A 21,940-nucleotide genomic window follows, 5' to 3' on the forward strand; every position below is an offset into this window, starting at 1 on the left:
ATTATGCATAATTATGGGCCTTCCTGGTATTTACAAGTCTTGTATGTTTTCTCCAGTCACAAGTGGTCCCAAGGCTTCCAGTTTCTGATTCCATCAAGAGGTGAGTGTCCTGATGCCCAGCTTGTACCCACTCTTCTGCGCCTTGGGAAAGCTCTTTTCAGGGCCTGCCCATCTAAGAAACTACAGATCTTCTCTAGTTTCTCCAGGGAGCCAGGAGCTACCAGGAGCTTCTATAGCTTTCACGCTTCCAATCTCAAACCTTGGGTTGATCTAGTCACCTGTGCTCTCTGCTTTGGAGTGCTGCTGGAAGATTTCACATGGCCAGTTGGTCATGTGAGTTGAAATCACTGCAAATGTATGGTCTCTAACTTGAGTTGAATCCAACAACAGACATTTTATATTTTCCTCTTCAACTTCCTCTCCTAGGGAGTAGGACTAGAGATACAGATCTGGGATTCACAACGTCTGGACTATTCTAAACTTTCACCACTCTTCTCAAGTTCTCTCTCTCAGCAGATGATCTTGTCCCCATTTTCACAGAGAACAGTGACACCATCAGATATACACTCCTTAAATTCCCACACCTTTTAAAATATACAATTGACTCTTGAACAATGCAGGTTTGAACTGCACAGACCCACTTATATGCAGATATTTTTCCACAGTAAATACTGCAATACTACATGGTCCATGCCTTTTGAATCCGAGGATAAGGAGAAATGAAGGATAAGAGGGCCGACTATAAGTTATACATGGATTAACCCCCAGTTAATCAGTTCAAGGGTCAACTGTATTTCTTTCACTTTCTGATTCCTGTCTTAGTAAAAGTATTCTTTCTCTTGCCCAAAATGCATCCCTTTTCCTGTGTACTCATCCCATCCTCTTCAGTCTCTTTCAGAACTTTGGTCTGTCAAATTTTCCTTCTTTTCATTTATTCCCCTCTTTCTTTCTCTAGGGTCTCTTTTCTCTCCATATATGAATGTTAGGTCATTACTATCTTTAAAAAAAAGCTCTCCTATCCTGTGTTCAATGAACAGCTGACTTTAGATCCCTTTACAGGAAAACTTTTAGATATAAGTCATTAGTACCATATTATAGCATTAGGAAACATTACAAAAGATATGTAGTCATTAGCAATACTTCAGTACCTCTATTCAGTTCTCAGTTTACTGCAGTCTCAGTGAGGACACCTCAGGCCACTGCAGTTTCTTTTTCCAGGTCAACAATAATCTAATTGCCAAAGACACTAGACATGTTTCAGCTCTCAATTTGACCCTGTCATCGAATCTGATGATGCTGATGGCTCTTTTTCTGCTTTGGTGTGACTTTTTCTCCTTGGCGTCTCTCTATTTGTTATGTAAAACTTAATTTTCTGATTAATAGTTTCCTTCTTGCTGAAGAATTACTAATTTTTATCTTCCTCTTTTCTGTGCAACACCCAACTACACACATGGAAAGCTCCACCTGAATGTGTCTCAAACTCAGTATGTTCAAAACTGAACTCTATATTTTCCAGCCAGCCTGCTTCTCCTAATGCATGTTTTCTCTTGGTAAGTGACACCATTCTTTTAATCATCCAAGTCAGAAGCCTGGAACTTATGCTCAACCACTCTTTTATTCTTTCCCCCACTTTTGCTCACTCATTAAATCTTTCTGCATATACCTCTTAAATGTCTATCACATTGTTGTTGTTTTTTTTTCCTCCCCTCTATCCAATTGCCTCTGCTTTGATTCAGGCTCTCATCACTTCAACTTAACCAATGCTTTCCCTATAGTCCCACTTCCTGCCAATCGATCCTCTACTCTACTGTGACAGCAACCTCCTGAAAGGGAAATCCACTCACGCTGCTCCTCTTGGAAGGTATTCATGGTCTCCAAACTCTAACTCCTGTCTACCTCTCAAGCTCATCAACCACAAACTCCCAGGAACAACCCAGGCTCTGGCCACAACTATAGTTCTCTGAATGGCATGGGGTATTTCTGTTCTTGGCACATGCTGTTCCCCCTCCCTAACTGTCCCTTGACTTTACGGCATACTCCATATACCCTTAAAGATTTAAATCAAGGGTCTTCTCTGTGAAGACTTTAATTCTCTCTGATAGTATTATAATCATTCTTTTCCTCATGACTCCAATTAAAGCCAGCATATGCCCTATATACAACACCTGTTCCACTGTATTGTGATGCTTCCAGGTCTTTCCTCCTTGACAGGTTACATGTTCACTGAAGGCAGGGACAAAGAACCTACCACAGTGCCTGACACATGCTTGGTGTTTGATAAAAATTTGTTGAATGGTTTGAATTAATTGTCATGCCACAGGGTCCTATATGATATAACTTAAATACTTTCTGTACATGACCAATCAGAGTAGAACAATAATTAGAGTACAAAGAGTAATGTTTTTGTCTGCCATGAGAGCTGGGGAGGGTGTCATTGTGAGAAAATCAAATTTCTTTTCTACAAACTAGAAGCCCTGTATGGTCAAGTAAAACTGCTTTCTCATGAAAAATATGAGTGCAGATTTTTAAATATATTTTCATTTCAAATATTTTATCTGTAATATTGACTGTTTATAAACATACATAAACATAGAAAAAGAAAAAATAATTTTACCTGTACATTTTTTTATTTCACAGAAATTTCAGTTTCTGTCATTAATTAATTAAAAATTAATTGGGTACAAATGGATCAGAATCCATCCATTATTACTGATGGGCAAAAAAACGCCCTTCCAGCTCTAGGTGAGCAGTATCAAGTGTGTCCAAGGAGCAGTTCGTTCCCTCAGTAAAGGCTGCACAGGCGGCTGTGGGCCACCCTCCCTCTCCTCCTCCTCCTCCTCCTCTTCAGCTTTGCTCTGGCAACCGTGATGGCCTCAGATAAAGTCATGTCACTGTCTCTCATTATCATGATCGCCACTGCACCGTTACAGGGGTCTTTTGACCTCAACGTTGCTTCTCTCTTGTCTTCCTCCCAGCGTAGCCAGAGAGAGGAGAGGGGAACAGAGACTCCTGGGGCCTGCCTACAGGTGAGGTACTCCCAAAGGCCACCAGGGGATAGTCACTCACCTTATCCCAGAGAGAGGATGGATTCCGGGGCAATCCGAGACAGAACAGAGTCCACTCCCACTTCTTAATCCCTGTCTTGCAGCAGCAGGCACGACACCCTCTCTACCGTGGGGCCTGGTGTGTACACACTACCCCGCTGCGGTTGCCTAGGAAACCCGCCCTCCGCCTCCCGCGACCTCTGGGTGGGGAGGGGGAGAAAGGGGCGGGGAAAGCGGTGGCCGACTCGTTTCTGGATCACGTGGTGGCAAGCTCCAACCAATCAGCAGAGGTCGGGGTCCGCCCGGAAGACCCTGCTGGTGCTCCTGGGAAAGGGTGGGGAGCTTCCCGAGCTGCGGGTCATTTGATCCCTGCAGGTAGCTTTTCACTCACCTTCGCCGGATCAGAGGCCCGGACGGGAAGCGACGACTTATGGCGGGGACTTAGTCGTTGCCTCTTCCAGTCCCGGCTCTTTCCTACTGAAAATCTTTGACCTTCATTGGAAGCCCGGAGCCTCGCTGGACTTGAACCCCGAAGACACGACGCTGTGATGTCAAGGCGGCCAGATGGTCGGAACAGGCCCTGATGCCCCCCGCGCGCTCTTGGTCCTGCGGCCCGCCACCACCGCCCTCCAGGAGTGTAGCTGACTGCAGCCCGAAGCCGCTGAGCGCAGAGCGAGCCGAATGGAAGGACAGCGCAGGCCTACGTAACGCCCTGGTGCCCTTCAGAGAAGACATAGGACCTCCAAGGGTCGTCTTGTCGTTCGTCGACAGACTTTTGAGGGCCGTTTATGTATTCCAAAGTGTACAGGAGGCCAAAAAATTTTACAAGATAAAATTTAAAGAGGGAAAGGAAAGAACTTTTAAAAGAGTGGGCAGAAGGGCTGAGAAATGAATGAACTTAGGCAAATCAAAGTAACTGCAGGTCTCGTTTCATTTTCTAGATCTGCGCTGTCCCACATGGCAGCCACTAGCCACAGCCACGTGAAATGTGGCTAGTCCGAATTGAGTTGTGCTGTGAAACACACATGGTATTTTGAAGACCTAGCATGAAAAAAATATGTATTGATTACATGTTGAAATGATAATGTGTTTTGATATATTGGTTTAAATAAAAATGCCTTATTAAAATTACTGTTTCTTTTTACTTTTTAAAAGCGGCGATTAGGAAATTTTAAATTACATATGTGATTTCTATTATATTTCTGTTGGAGAGCACTACTATATTTTTTGAGGTTAAGTTGATTTGTGTAGAATATTTATGACGTTCAGTTCATGCAAGATAGTGTCTGTAGTGCTCTTTTCCGTCACCAGATGGCTGCCTCATTCAATAGACTATAGTTTAAAACTGCTTTCTCATGAAAAATATGAGTGCAGATTTTTAAATATATTTTCATTTCAAATATTTTATCTGTAATATTGACTGTTTATAAACATACATAAACATAGAAAAAGAAAAAATAATTTTACCTGTACATTTTTTTATTTCACAGAAATTTCAGTTTCTGTCATTAATTAAAAATTAATTAAAATATTTATGGTTTAAGGGTTTAAAAAAAGGACCAGAAAAATCTGATTCATATTTGTACTTTTACTATTAACTTCTCTGAAAATCTAGTTGAACAAGATGACCTGTCTGGGTAAATTTTCATCTTAGAGTGTAAAAGCTAGATAACAATAGTTTAGAAATTTAAACTTTTAAATTAAATTAAGAAATTGGATCAGAAATCAATTAGGTGAATTATCTACATCAAGCTTCTCATTTTGGGAGATGCAACTCTTGCATAAAAGTATAGAGATTATCTACTTTGATATTGTTAGAAATTTTTATTGTGACTTTCCTAACCAGTAAAGGACTAGGAGAAAGCTAACACAGTTTTCGTTATATTATATAAATGAGTAATTTTAAGAATGTTATTTTTAGGTAAAGCTCAAGGATTTGGTCAGCAACTGAGTCAGAGTTCCTGTATAGCTGTAGACTGATAACCATTGGTGAGTTGCCAAACTAAAGCCCTTGTCCTAGTAATTCTTAAAGGAAGAATTGCCTGTTAGCGTGTTCTAGATGGTATTTGGAGCAAAAGGTGATTACAGTTAAAACCAGAGAAAGCATACAGAATCAGTGACCATTCTTGTTAATCTCCTTTTCTTATTTTAAAGCTTCTTTATGGTATGGTTTTATGTGTCTGTACCAGAAACAACAGAAGTAGAAGCCACTAAAAGTCAAGCAAAGTAAAATATTCTAAGTGAAATAAGACTTCATTTCATTCATCAGTCTGTTCATACTCCTAGACAAAGGCCAAAACATATAAATTTAAATCTACTTTATTTATGGATAAAGGTATCTTGAACCTGAAAACAATTGGGAAGCTATCTTACCACTGATTATGGCACACTTACCGTGTCACCACCTGAATTAAAGAGGAATTACTTAAACAAAATAGAGATGACTATAGACCTAAATAAGAAAATCTTTCTTTATTAAAATCTTTTGAATAGATGGTTAAATTGATTTCCCCCAAAGCCCTATTCTTATTGGTAGACAACAGTGGAGACATCTAATTACAATTTGGCTTTGTAATGTCTTCAAGTTTAATTCCAGAGAACCAAAAGTCTGGAGATTTCAAATGCTAATTTAATTTTTATATTCTTGTTGACATTTGATCCTTATGCAATTGAGTACTTTCCAGTTAATGATTTTATTAGATTATCTGTGAAAATTTGCTGTCACATGTTTAAATTTGATATATCGTGAAAACACAAAGGCAGCACAACTTAGGGTTTACTTTGGCAGCGGAAGAGATAATTTTGTGGTGCATATAAAGTCATCAGCAGGGGTCCTCTTATTACTCATGTCTGGCAATAAATATATATTATTCAATTAAAAGGTAGGAATTATCCTGAAATAAAACTTTAATTAGACCAACAGAATGCTATTTCTAATGAGTCTATCTAAAAATGTTAAATAATCTTTGTCCATGATTTGTTGACATATAATTAATGCACAAGCTTTTCTTAAAAGGCAGCCAGAACGGAATTGTAAAAAGATACTCCACTTCAGACAACATAACCTCCTTATTTTACCTTCCTAATTCTATTTGTATTTAGCTTTATGGTAGCAAATTGAAGGATAGTGAATTTAAGAAGGGATGGTAGTCTTAATTCGCTAGAGAGCTGACCAGTTCTTTGTGTGGGAGAATTCTTTCCTCTACCTCCTTTCTTTTGTGTCTTTTATTTATTTATTATACCTGAGGCTCAGAAAGTTGATTGTATTCCTCAGATCACAGCACATTATCGACATTTGTCTATATAAGGCCCTTGTTTTATTTTATATCTAGTCCCACCCCCATCCCAATAATAGGCATACATTTGATGTTCCTTATAAACCTTGAGTTGTGCATCTATCTTTGAAAAACAGGCAGTACTGTTTTGTGTGTCTGTATTTTTTATTTATAAAAAGTTGTTGTGGATTTTTGCCAGAGCCTGCGACCGAGTGGGAGTGGAGTGGAGCGGCTGTTGTTGCCAACTCTTTCCTCCTCCCCACGGTCCAGTCAGCTGGTTGATTAGGCCATCGGCCCTCAAGCCGAGACCTGTCTCTTATTTAGTTCTGGGGAGTGCCTGGCCAACATGAGTGATGTAGAGAGAACAACTTCGAGGGCAGAGAGCCTCGCTCTCAGTCAAAATCTCCAACGGGAACTCCTGCTCATGTAAAATCAGAGAGCAGGTCAGGATCTCATAGTCCATCAAGAGTTTCCAAACACTCTCAATCCCATTCTTGATCAAGATTAAAATCCAGGTCGAGGTCAAGGAGGCATTCTCATAGACGTTACACTTGATCCAGATCCCATTCTCACTCTCATAGAAGACAATCTCAAAGTAGGTCCTATACACTAGAATACCGGCGTCGCAGGAGCCGAAGTCATTCTCCAATGTCTAACCAGAGAAGACATACAGGCAGCAGGGCAAATCCAGATCCCAACACTTGTCTAGGAGTGTTTGGCCTCAGTTTGTACACGACAGAGAGAGATCTTCGCGAAGTATTTTCTTGATATGGACCATTGAGTGGTGTCAATGTGGTTTATGACCAGTGAACTGGACTATCACAAGGATTTGCTTTTGTTTATTTTGAGAGAATAGATGACTCAAAGGAGGCTATGGAAAGGGAAAATGGAATGGAGCTGGATGGTAGAAGAATTCGTGTAGATTATTCTATCACCAAGAGAGTGCACACACCCACACCAGGCATATACATGGGCAGACCAACTCACAGTGGTGGTGGAGGCGGTGGAGGTGGCGGTGGAGGTGGAGGTGGAGGTGGAGGAGGTGGCAGACGTCGAGATTCTTACTATGATAGAGGATATGATCGTGGGTACGACAGATATGAAGATGATGATTACTGGTACAGAAGAAGATCACCTTCTCCTTACTATAGTCGATACAGATCACAATAAAGATCTTGTTCCTACAGCCCAAAACGCTATTGATAAACAGAGTGGCTGCTGTTGAGGACATCTTTTTCTTTTTTTTTTTCCCCTTTCTCTTTTTTTGTTTAATTCTGGATTTCTCCAAGCTTCTAATCCTTCCTACTCCTTAAAAAGAACCCTTAAAAACATCTTTGGTTTATTTAGCATCTACACTTTGTCGATTGTATTGCTGTTTTCACCCCTTTTATTATATTCTTAAAGATGTAATTGTTGTCATTTTGAGTAAACATCTTGAGTAAAACAGGAACCCCTAGTGTTATGCTTTTGTAAATGGTTTTTTGTTTGTTTGTTGCTTTTACAGAAAATTAACTCCTGACTAATCGAATGAAGAAAGAAATGATCTTTTTAAAGCTTCTTTTGTGTTAGATATTGTATTAGACATGGTATTAGAGAGCTGCATTTACTACAAACTCCTTTTTTAACTTTCTTTTGGGGAAGTTAGTAACATAAAGTAGTTCAGTCATGTCAGGTTTGTCTGGGGTGGCATGGAGCAATCAAATAATTGAGTGTAGAAAGTTTGAAGCTATAGAAGAAAACACTTGGTCATTTCTTTTGAAGAATGGAATTTTTGAACCCTAAAAATTATGTCATTTTTTTAGAGATGAAAAGCTTGTGGACTCCTACAAAACATGTTGTATTTAAAATACATTTGTTAAAACTTAAAAACGTAAAGTTTGATTTTTGTGTTGAAATTTTTGAAGTTTAATCAGTGAAGGACAAGCCTTATTATTTAGAGCAGTTGTATGCTTTGCTGTTAGAAATTTTGGTATTGGGGAAATGGTTTAAGTAGGCTATTGTATAGAGTCCTTAGAAATAGTGAGGGGAAGGGTAGTCTCCTTTCAAATAAAAGTTAATTTCTTTGAAAAAAATAAGTTATTGTGCTATAAATTGTATTTTGATTCTCTTTCATTCAGTGCTATTTTAGGATCTATCCTTGTTTCTGTATGTTCATGTAGTTCATTGTTTCTGTATTATGCACATTATTCCATAATATGTATCTACCATGTTTTATCTTTCATTTGTTCCCCTAGTGATGGGCACCTATTTTGACTACAATAAACAATAGGGTATTGAACAGCCTTGAAATTGTTTTCTTAAGGACATTTTCTCTGGGGTATATGCCAGGAATAGAATTATTGGGCAAAAGGCAAACATATTCTTCACTAGATATCATCTGATAACTTTCCAGAATGGCTGTTCCAGATTTCCCTCCCACCAGTAGTGCTTGACAATTCTCATTCCCCTTTTTGGGGAAATATAATTAAAACCAAAATCTCCTGGCTACCCAGAAAACCTCTCCACAAAGGTAGAAGGAAAAGAAAGCAATTTTATTACTGAATAAACGTTAAACCAGAATATGATTCATATCACAGGCAATCCCCTGAAGAGATGTAAGACAGAAAGAAACCTAACCCTTTTATATAGCCAAGCAGATACAACCCATCCCATACATGTTCTCAAATGATAACTAGGCCTTAAACAAGAGGACGTGACATAGAGAATGGACTTGAGGACACGGGGATGGGGAAGGGTAAGCTGGGACGAAGTGAGAGAGTAGCATGGACATATATACACTACCAACTGTAAAATAGATAGCTAGTGGGAAGCAGCTACATAACACAGCTCTGTGCTTTATGACCACCTAGAGGGATGAGATAGAGAGGGTGGGAGGGAGATGCAACAGGGAGGGAATATGGGAATATATGTATACATATAGCTGATTCACTTTGTTATGCAGCAGAAATGAACACAGCATTGTAAAGCAATTATACTCCAATAAAGATGTTAAAAAAATATATATACTGCAAAGGCAAAGGTCGGGGAGGACCAAAACCACAGGCCATATTAAATAGAAGGTCAGGGGACAGCCAGCACATTCACTAACCTGAGTTCTCATTTGTAATAGGGGAAAAATCTCCCAACCGTGATTATCTGATCAAATTCCTCCCTCCACACTTCCCCTCCCCCCAATACCTTACCATCCTGCCTTCCTTAATAATTCTATCAAGTTCTTTTGGCCAGAAACCCCCTTATCCTTGATGTTTCCTCTTGGCAATTTTTTTTATCCACTGACCCCTCTTTACCTTGCTCCTTGGCTGTAAGTCCCCACTTGTCCTTGTTGTATTCAGAATGGAGCTTCATACTCATGTCTCTCTTCCCCTATTATAATAGTTCCTGCATGAAATTTACCTTCACCACTTTAATTTCTGTCTGGCTCTGGTTTTCTCTGACACTATCTTCCTTGATGATTCCATTTCAAAAAGATGTCTCCAAGGTCCTTGAGAAAGACATTCCTGGGTTATAAAGTTGGCAAGAGGCTTAGGTTTTTAAAAGGGACAAAGAAAGAATTCACAATTACAAGTACTCTAAAGAAATGCTCTGAAAGAAAAGGAGGAGAGAAGAGTCTCTTTACCATTTTTATACCAGGGAAAATTAATTTCTTTTTCTTTTTGGATTTGTATTTACTCTTACACCTATATCTTTGCTGAATGTTTAATGTCTGCCTCCACCACTACGCTTTGAGCTCTGTGAGGGCAGGAATCGCATCTCTCTCATTTCCCGTTGTGTTCCCAGCATCTACCTTAGTGGCTGTCACATAGCAAGTGCTCAAGAAAGATTTGTGGAATGTATGAATACCAAGTAATATGCCAAGGGCTTTATATGAACAGTCTCTTATTTTGATCACTTTGGTGTATTAGGCCTCTAGAGCACACCCATAGAATCCTATCCCTCCTTCACTTTCTTTGGGAAAGCAAGAGTTAGCAAATAATTTTTTTCATCTGCAAACTTACAGGAAATTCCAAGATGAAGATTGTGATTTATAAAACACAAATTGATAATGATAGTTTACCCTAAATGTCCACCTCCTTTCTCTGGAAGATAGTGGTGTCTCTCCAAAATTCAAGTCCATGTGGAACCTCACAATATAACCTTATTTAGATTTAGATTCTTCACAGATGTAATTAATTAAGATGCAGTCATACTGGATTAGAGTAGCCCCTAAATCCAGTGACTGTGTCCTTATAAGGATGCCATGTGAAGACTCAGACACAGAGAGAAAACCATGTGAAGACAGAAGCAGAGATTACGGTCATGCACCTGCAAGCCAAGGAATGCCAAGGATAGCTGGCACACACCAGAACCCAGGAAGAGGCAAAGAAGGACTCTTCCTGAGAACCTTCAGAGAGAGCATGACCTTGCCCACAACTTGATTGCAGACTTCTAGCCTTCAGAGCTGTGAGAGAATAAGTTTCCGCTTTAAACCACCCAGTTTGTGGTAATTTGTTATAGCAGCTCTAGGAAATAATTACAGGTACTGTTAGGAAGGGGAAAGTATCTTGCCCAAAGTTATACATACAGGAAGGGATCCAAAGCAGAACTTAATAAAAGAGCCAGAAATAAGATTAGAGTTGAGAGCAGAGCCCAGTTTGAGCCAGGCAGAGGCAAGAAGAGTGTAGCCAGACTTTTCTGCCCCACCTCAGGTATGAGGCAAGTTAACTCATACTAACATCCCTATATACACTTTGACCATCCCGTTTTCTTTCCTAATTCCTGCCCCAGTTGGTCCAGCTCATCTCCTTCTCTCATTTCTAACACTACCGCCTTAGTTCAGGGTACAAAATTTTTTTTTATCAATAGCCCCTAAATTATTTTCCAGCCACTAATCTTTGCCCACTAGCCTATCTTCCTCATTACCTCCACGGTTATGGTCTTAAAAAACAGATCTGATAAAGTCATGCTTTAATAGACCTCCCATGCATCATCCTTTACATGTGTGTTCATTTGTGCATTCATTAACTCAGCAAATATTTATTGAACTTCCACTGTGAGCCAAGCACTCTTCTAGACACTAGAGATACAGTTAGTGAACAAAATAGGTTAAAATATCTATCTTTATGTAGCTTGCATTCTAATGGAGAAAAGCCAAATAAATAAAATGTATAGCAGGTTAGCTAGAGATAAGTGCTAAGAAGAAAAGTAAAGAAGAGAAAGGAGATAAGAAGTGTTTGTGTTTATGCAATTTCAAATTGGATGTCCAGGGAAGGCCACTGCCAGTAGATGATATCTGAGTAATGACTGGAAGGAGGCGAGGCATGAATCATGATGATGTCTGGGGAAGACTATACAGGATTGGATGTGGGGTGTGAAAAAAATGAGAGGATGATTCCAAGGCTTTGACCTGAGCAGTTGTAGAAAAGACATGGCATTTTCTGAAAAGGGAAAGCTGCAAATGAAACAGGATTTAGGGGTGGGAGGATATTAAAGCATAGACTTGGATATTTTACGTTGAAGATTCCTGTTAGAAATGCAAGTAGAGAAGCTAAGTAAGAAGTTGGACTTATGAGTCTGGAGTCCAGGAGAGAGATCCAGGCTGGAAATGCAAATTTCATTAGCCTAAAGATGATATTTAAAGTCATTAGACTGGATTAAATTTCCAAAAGAGTAGGTGTGGGTAGAAAAGAGAAGAGGTTGAAAGATTAAGCTGTGGGACACTTGGATACTTAAGTTAAGAGAGATGAGAAAGAACCACCAAAGACTAAGAATCTTAGCCAAAAAAGTGGGAGGAAAACCAGGAAAGTATGGTGTTCTAGAGCCAAATGAAGAAAATTGAGTAATGATAGGTCAAGGAAGATGGACAGTTTCTAAGGAGTGGGTTCAAGAAGAATGGAAGGAGAGAAATTGGAGAACATGAGTATTACAGAAAACTCTTTCAAAGAGTTTTGCTATAAAAGGAAGAAGAGAAATGGGGGCATAAGCTAGAGGAGAAGTAGGGTCAATGAAGATATTTTTCAAGTTGGGAGAATAACAGCATGCTGTTATGCTAATTATAATGATCCAGTGGGGACCAAAATATATCCAGGAGATAGAGGGAGAATTGTTGCAGCAACATCCTTGAGGAGTTGAGAGAAGGTGGGTGCACACAGGTCACAGGGTTAGCCCTAGCTAAGAGCTTGGACAGGAGATCAGGTACAGTGGATTCGTACAGAAGCAGGTGGGTAGGTATATATGGTGGTAGAGGTGTGTAGAAGCCTTCTTTTCATGGTTTCAGTTTTCTCAGTGAAGTAGAAAGAAGGTCATCTGAGAGTAAGAATTTGGAAACATGCTGAGGTTTGATGAGAGATGAAAAAGTACGATGTAATGATCCAGGTGAGTGAGTGGACTAGGGCAACAGCGTATGATTGCCTAACAGCATTACTTTCTTATGAGTTTAGTGATCAGGAGTGTAAGTGATACTTGTCAGTATGGTTGTGATTTTCCTCCATCCACAGTCAGCTGTGTGGCTGCTATCATGGAAGATAAGAAGAGTTGAATTTGGCCAGATATATGCAGCAAAGTGAAAGAGCGCGGATAGCTTGAGAGTGTATTCACAGGAAGGTTAATAGTGATTGACCTTGGAATTTAAGCTGGATGTGGAAGGAAGTGACTTCATGAAGAAGGTAAGGGGATAAGAGTGGTAGGATCTATGGATTATGAATACCAGTGAGGCCACACAAGAAAATCCCAAATTTTTAGCACTTCATACAATACAAGCTCAAATTACCTCTTGCTTCCTCAACCCCACACCCCACTTGGCAGCAATTCCTCCATCCACACCAAACTTATTTCCAGAGTATTGCAAGGCCTTGTACCACATTACCCTTTTGTACCTACTAGTTCCTAGGTCTCAAATGCTTTTTTCCCCTTCCTGCCTACCTTATCCTACAAATCCCTTTCAACACCTTCACTCAATACCCCAGCAGAGTGAGCTGTTCTCTCTTCCCAACTTGCACCCAGGTTTTGGTTCATGCTTCCATTACAGATATAGCACATTTATCTATGGTGAGTCTCTTCAACCAGACTGTGATCTTTATGAGTCAGGGCTACATCTCATTCATCCTTGCATTTCTGTAGATAATAACAAAGTAGAAACCTAAAAATAATGCCTGAATGAATAAATGAATGAATGAATACCACTAGGCTAAAGAACCACCACCTTAGTCTAAACCAATATAGACTGCAAACCTATTGTTTGCAAACCTATCTGATTATTAGAATCACTTGTAGAATGTTTTTAAGATTCTAAGGACATATCCCAGAGAATATCATTCAGTAGGTTTAGAGTAAGGTTCACAAATTTGTGTTTTAAAAACTTTTCCAGATGCTGTTAGTAATCAGTCATGTTGAGATACCCTAGCTAATTATCAAGCTCTAACTAGAAGCTGATTCGATGATGAAGAAATTAGCTTCTTTATCTCTTTATTTTCCTTAGAAAAAATACAAGCATCCTTGATAAAAATGTCCATTATCCCACTGTCCTTTCTCAAAAAAACTGGTAAAAAAATTAACACTAAGATGATAGTTAACACTAAGAATTGATAGTATAATACTTCTCCCAGGAAAAGATTCCTCTTGTGGCACAATTTTAGGTTTCTGGAAAGAAAATTTTTTTGGCAAGGGAGTTTATTAACCTGGAATCTTTTTGATGTTAAGTGAAGAAAATCCAATTCAAATGTTTAAGAAAATTGAAAAAAATTGACCTTCACAAGCAACAGGTCAAATGTCCAGGGGTAGGAATAGGTTTAGGGAAAGCTACACATCCAGGATTCATTTCAAATGAAAATATCTGGACTCAGTTTCTCCATGACTCTGATTCTATTTTAATCAGCTTCATTTTCAGAGAGGAGCATCTCCACATAGTGCCATCTGCCAGCTTAAGGACCCTAATGGAAAGAGGGGGTCTTTTTCCTACTAGTTTCAACACAAGTTCTGGTATTCAAGCCTGATTGGCCTAACTTGGGTCATATGCTCAACTGGAATGCTCTGATTGGCCTGGGCTGAGGGGTGGGGTCATGTCCACCAGAATATCAGGTATACTGTAAGAAGAGAGCTGATACTTGAGGAAAAATTGAGGTGTTCTTACCAGAATGTTGAATGCTGGGAAGGCAAAACCAGCAGATGTGCACTGTAGAGAGAGTGGCTGTCCCCACAACCTTTATATCACAATGTGTAGGTAAGCATTACACCCACATACACCAAACTAGGGCTGCTTTGACTTTGTATAGATTTATCCTCATTTATTTTCCATCTGTAGTATTTTACAGTAAAATATTTGAGAAGTTAAGAGAGCAAATGTGAGACCCCACCCCCCTTCCCCACTCCCAATCTACTACAGGAGATTTGCTCCTGATTTCATCTGTTGGTGCCCCCAGATTAGTGGGAGGCAGCAATTTTGCCTAAGTGAATCGCCTGAATAGACCCAAATTTTCCCTCGAGTGCGCTCTAGCAAAATCTAGTGGGAATAGGGGATGCTAGTGAGCCTTTCTATACAGATACACAACGATTCTCCCAATGACTTTTCCAGTATTAAAGCTGATATTTTAATCTCCAGTTATCTGTCTCATGTCTATTTCCCAGTTGGTTCCAAGCTTGGGAAGGCAAGAAAGAGGTATTATTTATTTGCTTTTTAAAGCCTAATTCTATAATTTGGGTTAAGTGTACTTTTGTGTAATCCAAATATTTGTAATTTAAAATGAATATTGACACTGAAAAAAACAAAGTATTCCATTATTCAGAATAAGGAACTCTTTTTCAATTTCGGGAAAGTGAAAGTTTGCTATACTGTTACTACAGGCTTACTTCTTAGCCACATGTACACAAAGATGACAGTATCTGTAGAAATTAGAGCCAGCCTACATAGAAACACTTGATTTGCTTTACAAACCATGGCTAAAGTACACATCTGTTCACTTGACAAGAGATCTTGGAAAAAGATGTAACACTGTTATTAAATACAGAGAACTCTGAGACAATTCCTAGTGGTGGCCAGCACCATTTTGCTAGCTATGCCAGAATGATCATTATATGATCCAACCTGCAAACACAACACCTGAATAGAAGCAGAATTTTAATTGTGCATATACAAGATGAATACCAAGCTGAACATTAGATTATAATTAACTTTAAATGACCCTCTTAAATCAAATCCAGGACCTCAAAAATAAGCCATTAATGCCCTTGAAAACATTAGTAACATATGGTAAAAGCTAATACATATATAATATTAATGTCTCATATGTATTTTCATTTATATATATGTATTTATACATATACTGAAGAATTTTACCTAAGATAGTGCATTTTGTATCAGAGTTATCAGAGTTTTAAAATTTGTGTGCTTATGAGACCTTGGCCATTTAATTCACCTTTTCTCTTAAAACAGAGTCACATTAAAAAATCGTCCCAGATACTCTTTATTTAAAAGATATGTTAGCAATCTTTCAGTTTAATTTTTAAAAATCCCTATTGACAGAATGTTTATCTCCAAGCCTGACCTAAACCTGAAATTCTATAGACTCTACCTTTTTTTGTCTGTTTTCATCTTCAGTGAAGACAGCTACTGACCCCCATATTAAAAAGTTTGTATTCTAGATCAACCCTGTTCAGTAGAAACAAAATGTGGGCCATATATGTAATTTTATTTTAAAAATATTGATTGATTGATTGATTGATTTAATGATTTACTTATTTATTTATTATTGAAGTATAGTTGATTTACAATATTATATTAGTTTTTGCACAACATAGTGATTCAATATTTTTATAGCTTATACTCCATTTAAAGTTATTACAAAATAATGGCTATATTTCCCTGTGCTGTGCAATATATCCTTTTTGCTTATCTATTTCATACATAGTACTTTGTATCTCTTAATCTCATATGCATATATGTAATTTTAAATGTTCTATTAGCCATAGTAAAAAAGTAAAACAAACATGTAAAATTAATGTTTTTACAATATTTAAAATATCACATATATTATCATCAGAAAAGTCTTTTTTTTTTTATTTGAAGTATAATTGACATACAACATTATATTAGTCTCAGGTGTACAATGTAATGATTTGATATTTGTATGTATTGTGAAATGATCACCACAGTAAGTCTAGTTGATATCCATCACCATACTTAGTTACAGATTTTTTTTCTTTTGATGAGAACTTTTAAGATTTACTCTTTTAGCAACTTTCAAATATGCAATACAGCACTATTAACTATAGTTGTCATGCTGCACATTAATTCCTCATGACTTATTTATTTTATAACTGTAAGTGTGTATCTTTTGACTCCATTTACCTTTTCATCAAACCTACTCCCAACCTCCACCTCTGGCAACCACCAATCTGTTCTCTGTATCTGTGAGCTTGGTTTTCTTTTGTTGTTGTTTGTTTTTGATTCCATATGTAAGTGAGATCATACAGTATTTGTCTCTCTCTGTCTGACTTACTTCACTCTGCATAATGCCTCAAGGTCAATCCATGTTGTCACAAATGGTAAGATTTTATTCTTTTTCATGGCTGAGTTTTACATATGTATATATATATATATATATATATATATATATATATCACATTTTTCTTTATCCATTCATCTATCAGTGGGCACTTTGGTTGTTTCCACATCTTGGCTCTTGTAAATAATGCTGCAATGATTCTGGGGGTCCATATATCTTTTCAAGCTAGTGTTTTTGTTCTCTTCAGACAAATACCTGGAAGTGGAACTGCTGGATCAAATGGTAGTTCTATTTTTAATTTTTTTAGGAACCTCTATACTGTTTTCCACAATAGCTGCATCAATTTATATTCCCATCAACAGTGCTCAAGAGTTCCCTTTTTGCCATATCCTTGACAACACATATTTCTTGTCTTTTTGATGATAGCCATTCTGACAGGTATGAGGTGGTATCTCATTGTGGTTTTGATTTGCATTTCCCTGATGGTTAGTGATGTTAACCATCTTTTCATGTGTCTGTTGACCACCTCTATGTCTTCTTTGGAAAAATGTCTATTCAGATCCTCTGCCCATATTTTAATTGAATTATTTGGTTTCTTTGCTATTCAGCTATATGAGTCCTTTATGTATTTTGAATATTAACCCCTTATCATACATATGATTTCCAAATATTTTCTCCCATTTAGTATGTTCCCTTTTCATTTTGTTGATGGTTCCCTTTACTGTGTAGATGAAATTAATTTTAATGATATTTTTTTAACCCAACATATCAAAATATTTTCATTTCAACATCTAATCAATATAAAACATCATTAATGAGTGATTTTACATTCTTTATTTCATATGAAGTTTTCAAAATCCAGTGTATATTTTATCCTTGCAGTATATCTAAATTCAGACTAGCCACATTTCAAGTGCTCATAGACACACCTGTGAATAGTGGCTGCCATATTCAAATGTGCAATTCTAAATGATTGTTTTTAATTTAGAATTTAGATGAATATTAAACTTAGGTTTGGCTGCAGTGAAAGAAGACACAAAATAATCATGGCTTTATAAATATAGAAGTTTATTTCTCTCTTATACAATGTTGGGAAATAGTGGTCTGGGATTAGTAAGGTGTCAGGGACCCAGCTTTTTTATCTTGTTGCTTTGCTTTGTATGGCCTCGATTAATAAGATCACCTCATGGTCTAAGATGCTTGCAGCAGAGAGGAGGAAAGAGAAGGCGGAAATTTCATATGATAGTCATATACCATCAGCCAGAACTTAGTCACAAGTCCACAGATAGCTGCAAGAGGTGGTGAAAAATTTTAATGTTAATTTAAGGTAGCCCTATATCCATCTTAAAATTGGAGATTTTACTACTGTAGAAGAAAAGGAAATGGATAATGAGGGGAAACCAGTAGTCTTTATTTCAAGAGGGTCTTTGAAAACTCAATCGATTTTTGAGGAGATTGTCTTGAATATACTCATCACTGTTTGGAAGTGTAACAAGACATCTTTAGGGTTATATCTACTTCAATAGAATTAATCAACAAATTTGTTAATTTACTGGCAAATCTACTGACATTTAACATTCCAGAAGATAGAGATGCAAATGGGTTGTGTGACCTTAGAAGTATAACAGTATGGTGTGTAACATTCAGAGAGGCTTCTGCTACAGTAAAAAGGTCCCCTCGGTCTTGGCTTATAAGCAGATCACTTGAGATGCCTTTTCTTATTCCAGCTTCCCAATCTTATATTCATACATGCACATATTTAAATGCCTAGTTATTAAATTTGAGTTTTCATGTGTTCAAGAAATGTATTAAATCTAGAAGTTCTCTAAATGTGGAATCGTTTCTGGAGAAAAAATGGGCTAAGTGGAGGATGGACTCCATTTCTCCTTTTTTGGCAGGTTTGCTTTTTTACCATTTAATCATTTTGTTAGGTGTTTTTTTTCTTCCTAAATATCTCTAAATATCCAGAAGGGAAGGGCCTATATTTTATTGTTTTTGTGTTTCCCAGACACAACTTTAGTAGAGTATTTGAATAAGCAGATATTTGATATTTCTAATTAAAATGCACCACTACTCTAAGGCTATGAAATCTAGGGCAAATATCCAAGGATCAAGGTTACAGACAGTACAAAAAACTCAAAGCCATACTTTTCCTGCTCTTCTTCAAAAACAGTTTGCCTACTTTCTCAAGATATATCCTAACAGTTGAAATAAAAATTCTCTCATTCTCCATCCCTCAATCAATACTCTTAACTTCTGTTCCAACAAAAATCATCACTGTTTCTGGAAAATTATTTAAATTGTGTGGAGACTTGAAGCCTGGTGATAAATAAATGGGTTTCCAGCTAAGTTTTTATGGCAACTTAGAGTGCCTTCAATAATCTAAATGGCTGCAGCAAAATTCTCAAAATGAATTCACTTTTATATAAGTTAGTAAATGAATGCATTAGTAGACAGTTTAGGTTTGTCTGAGAAAGGGAAGGAGAGAGGAACCACCCAGGGGAAGTAAAATGTCATACAATAAAATAAATGGGAAAGAAACATCAAGTCAGCTTGAGCCTCACTGTAATTTTCTCCACTAGACTGGGCAGCTCTCAGAGGACAGGGTCCCTCTCTCAGGCTTCTCCTGCCTTCGGGCCTCAGGAGCACACTTGCCACTCAGTTGTTACTCAACACATGTGTGTCACGAAATGACAGAACAGTTAAGACTCCTTCTTATTACAGTGGCCCCAAGAAATAACCCCTGAAATGCTGCCAATATACTTTTACTAACCAAAGTTGGTGAGCTAAAAAGATATCTGAATAAAAATGATGACTTTAAAGGGATCACGTTTGCCTTTCCCACATCAAATCTTTTTAGTGAGTGTAATCATGTTGCTATTCTCATTTAAAACTATTTCAGCAGCCGCTTGATCGGATTCAAAAGGAAAATAAATGAGAAAAGATTTAAGCCCCTTCTAAAGTTGTAGATCTGAGAATGGAGAAGAAAGGATAAATGAGATGATTGCAGACAAGATTTTTGTGTTCTTCAGTTGTAGACGTTTCTCCCTTCCCTGAAAGCACTTTATATCTTTAAATCTTCACTTTTACTTCTTCCTAATTCAACTGAAGTGATTATTGAATTCATCTGCAAATCTTGTTTTGAATGCCTCAATTCTTTAAGTTGCTGTTAAGAATTTTCCTACTGGATATCCCATTTAAAGAAAACAAACCAAGGCTTATTTTTTCAAGGCTTTTAAAAATATTCTTAGATTTTGTCACTAATTTTCTTCCCTTAGGTTTTATTTCTTAGTTCAATTTAAATGAATTGCTAATCATTAGGAATATTATTAAAGCCATAAATACAATGACTCAGATGAGTGCTATGCCAGACATTGATGAACAGCTGTAATGAGTGACTGACAGGTATTTCAAATCACAAGTTTATTGTGTTTCTATTTTTTTTGTAATAATAATACACTTGACTAATTTGTAAAATATCCCTATCTTTCCCCGCTTTCTAGAATATCAAAGCTTATTTATACTAGAGAGAGCTTTTAATTTAGAATTTCACCACAAAAAAATCTCTTAATTAGAACAGGAATACTCAACATTTTGGTCTCCTTTATACTGTTAAAAATTATTGAGGACCGCAAAGAACTTTTGTTTATGTGAGTTATGCCAATTGATATTTACCATTTAATTCAAAATTACAACTCAGAAATTTAAAACATGTTTATTCATTTATTTTAAAAACATTTCATGCTAACATAAACAACATATGTTTGTGAAAAATAACTGTACTTTCTTAAAGAAAAGGTTTGGTGAGAAACAAAGCAACGTTTTACATGTTTTAAAAATTCTTTAGTGTCTGATGTAAGGGAAGATATTTGAATTCTCATGCCTGATTTTGCAGTCAATCTGTTACAGAATCTCAGATCACGTAGCTTCATGCACCCATGAGAGAATGAGAGTGAAAGGCAAATAATAACTCAATATTGTTATGAAATCAGTTTTGACCTCACAAACCCCAAGAGTCACTGGCCACACATTGGGAACCACTGGTTTAGAACAATATTTGACCCATGAAAAGAAAAGGTGCAATATATGTAATTGAAAGTAAATAAATTTAGAATTCTAAGCCTAGATGGTACTCCATCGGTTACTGGAAAACAATCTTAAGATACATTTTAAAATAACCTCTTTACTATTTAAGTTGTAGAGGTAGAGATTAGTTTTTAAATTCTGAAAAATTCCACGTGTTTGACACTGCTGAGTGCCAGTAATATAAGGATAGATACACACATGGAGCAGAACTTTAAAAAATAGTCTTCAGAAGTTGTCATTTGTGATCTTTGTTTCAACTAGTTACCACTGTCATATTGCCTAATAGAGTCAGCTCAAGGTTTTGAATTCTAACTTCAGAACTGACTGGCTTTGTGAATGTGGGCCAGTTACTTCACTCCTCTAAGCATCTAAGCCTTAGTGTACTCATCTGTGAAATGGGAAAAAGTGCCTGCACTGCAGAATTGTAAGGATCAGAGGGTGTGTGTGTGTGTGTGAAGTCAGAGAACTAATAGCTGTGACTATAAGGATTAAATTTACAGTTTGGGACAGATTTTGATGGGCAGCCACGTTGAATTCCACCTGAAAACAGGTGGGGGCAGTGGTGAACTGCATGAGTTGGGAGGCTTTGGCAAACCTTAGCTGCAGATGGACTGCTAAGACCCTACTGAAAGAACGTCAAGCCAAATGCAAGCAAGATGCAGCGATGGCATCAGAGGAGTGTGCAGATTAGTTACAACAAATACAGAGACACAGAAGCCAGAAACCAGGGTTAACCCAGGGATGAAAGCCGAAGAGCAAGGTGCCATGTTACTAGAGTGGAGAGTCAGATCAAGGCCAGGAACTAGGACCAAGGACCTAGAGAGGGTGCAGAGAATCTTGGGAGATAGAAGTCAGGTCCTGGTTGAGCTTAGTGAGGGATGACACCCTTTGAGGTGATGGCCTGGGCCAGTCACACAGCCCCAGCCTGATCTGAAAGACAACCTGCCCCAGTGTTGCCGTAGAGAAGGGGGGCAAATTGGGGGCTTTTACCATGCTTCCACCCAGGCACAAGATGGATCTGGCCTGGGTGAAGTGAATATTTTCCCCTGCTTCAGCCCCT

At 37.7% G+C, this 21,940-nt stretch overlaps 1 pseudogene across 1 annotated transcript; it reads left to right on the forward strand.

Moving 5' to 3' along the window:
- Positions 1-6,665: 6,665 nt before the first annotated feature.
- On the forward strand, positions 6,666-7,522 carry LOC309818393 (transformer-2 protein homolog alpha-like; annotated as a pseudogene). The gene is made up of 2 exons: positions 6,666-7,000; positions 7,190-7,522. The product of its transcript is annotated as a transformer-2 protein homolog alpha-like (transcript).
- Positions 7,523-21,940: the final 14,418 nt, after the last annotated feature.

The sequence above is a fragment of the Grampus griseus genome (assembly GCF_964374135.1).
Source record: "Grampus griseus genome assembly, chromosome: 2".
Lineage (NCBI taxonomy): Eukaryota > Metazoa > Chordata > Mammalia > Artiodactyla > Delphinidae > Grampus > Grampus griseus.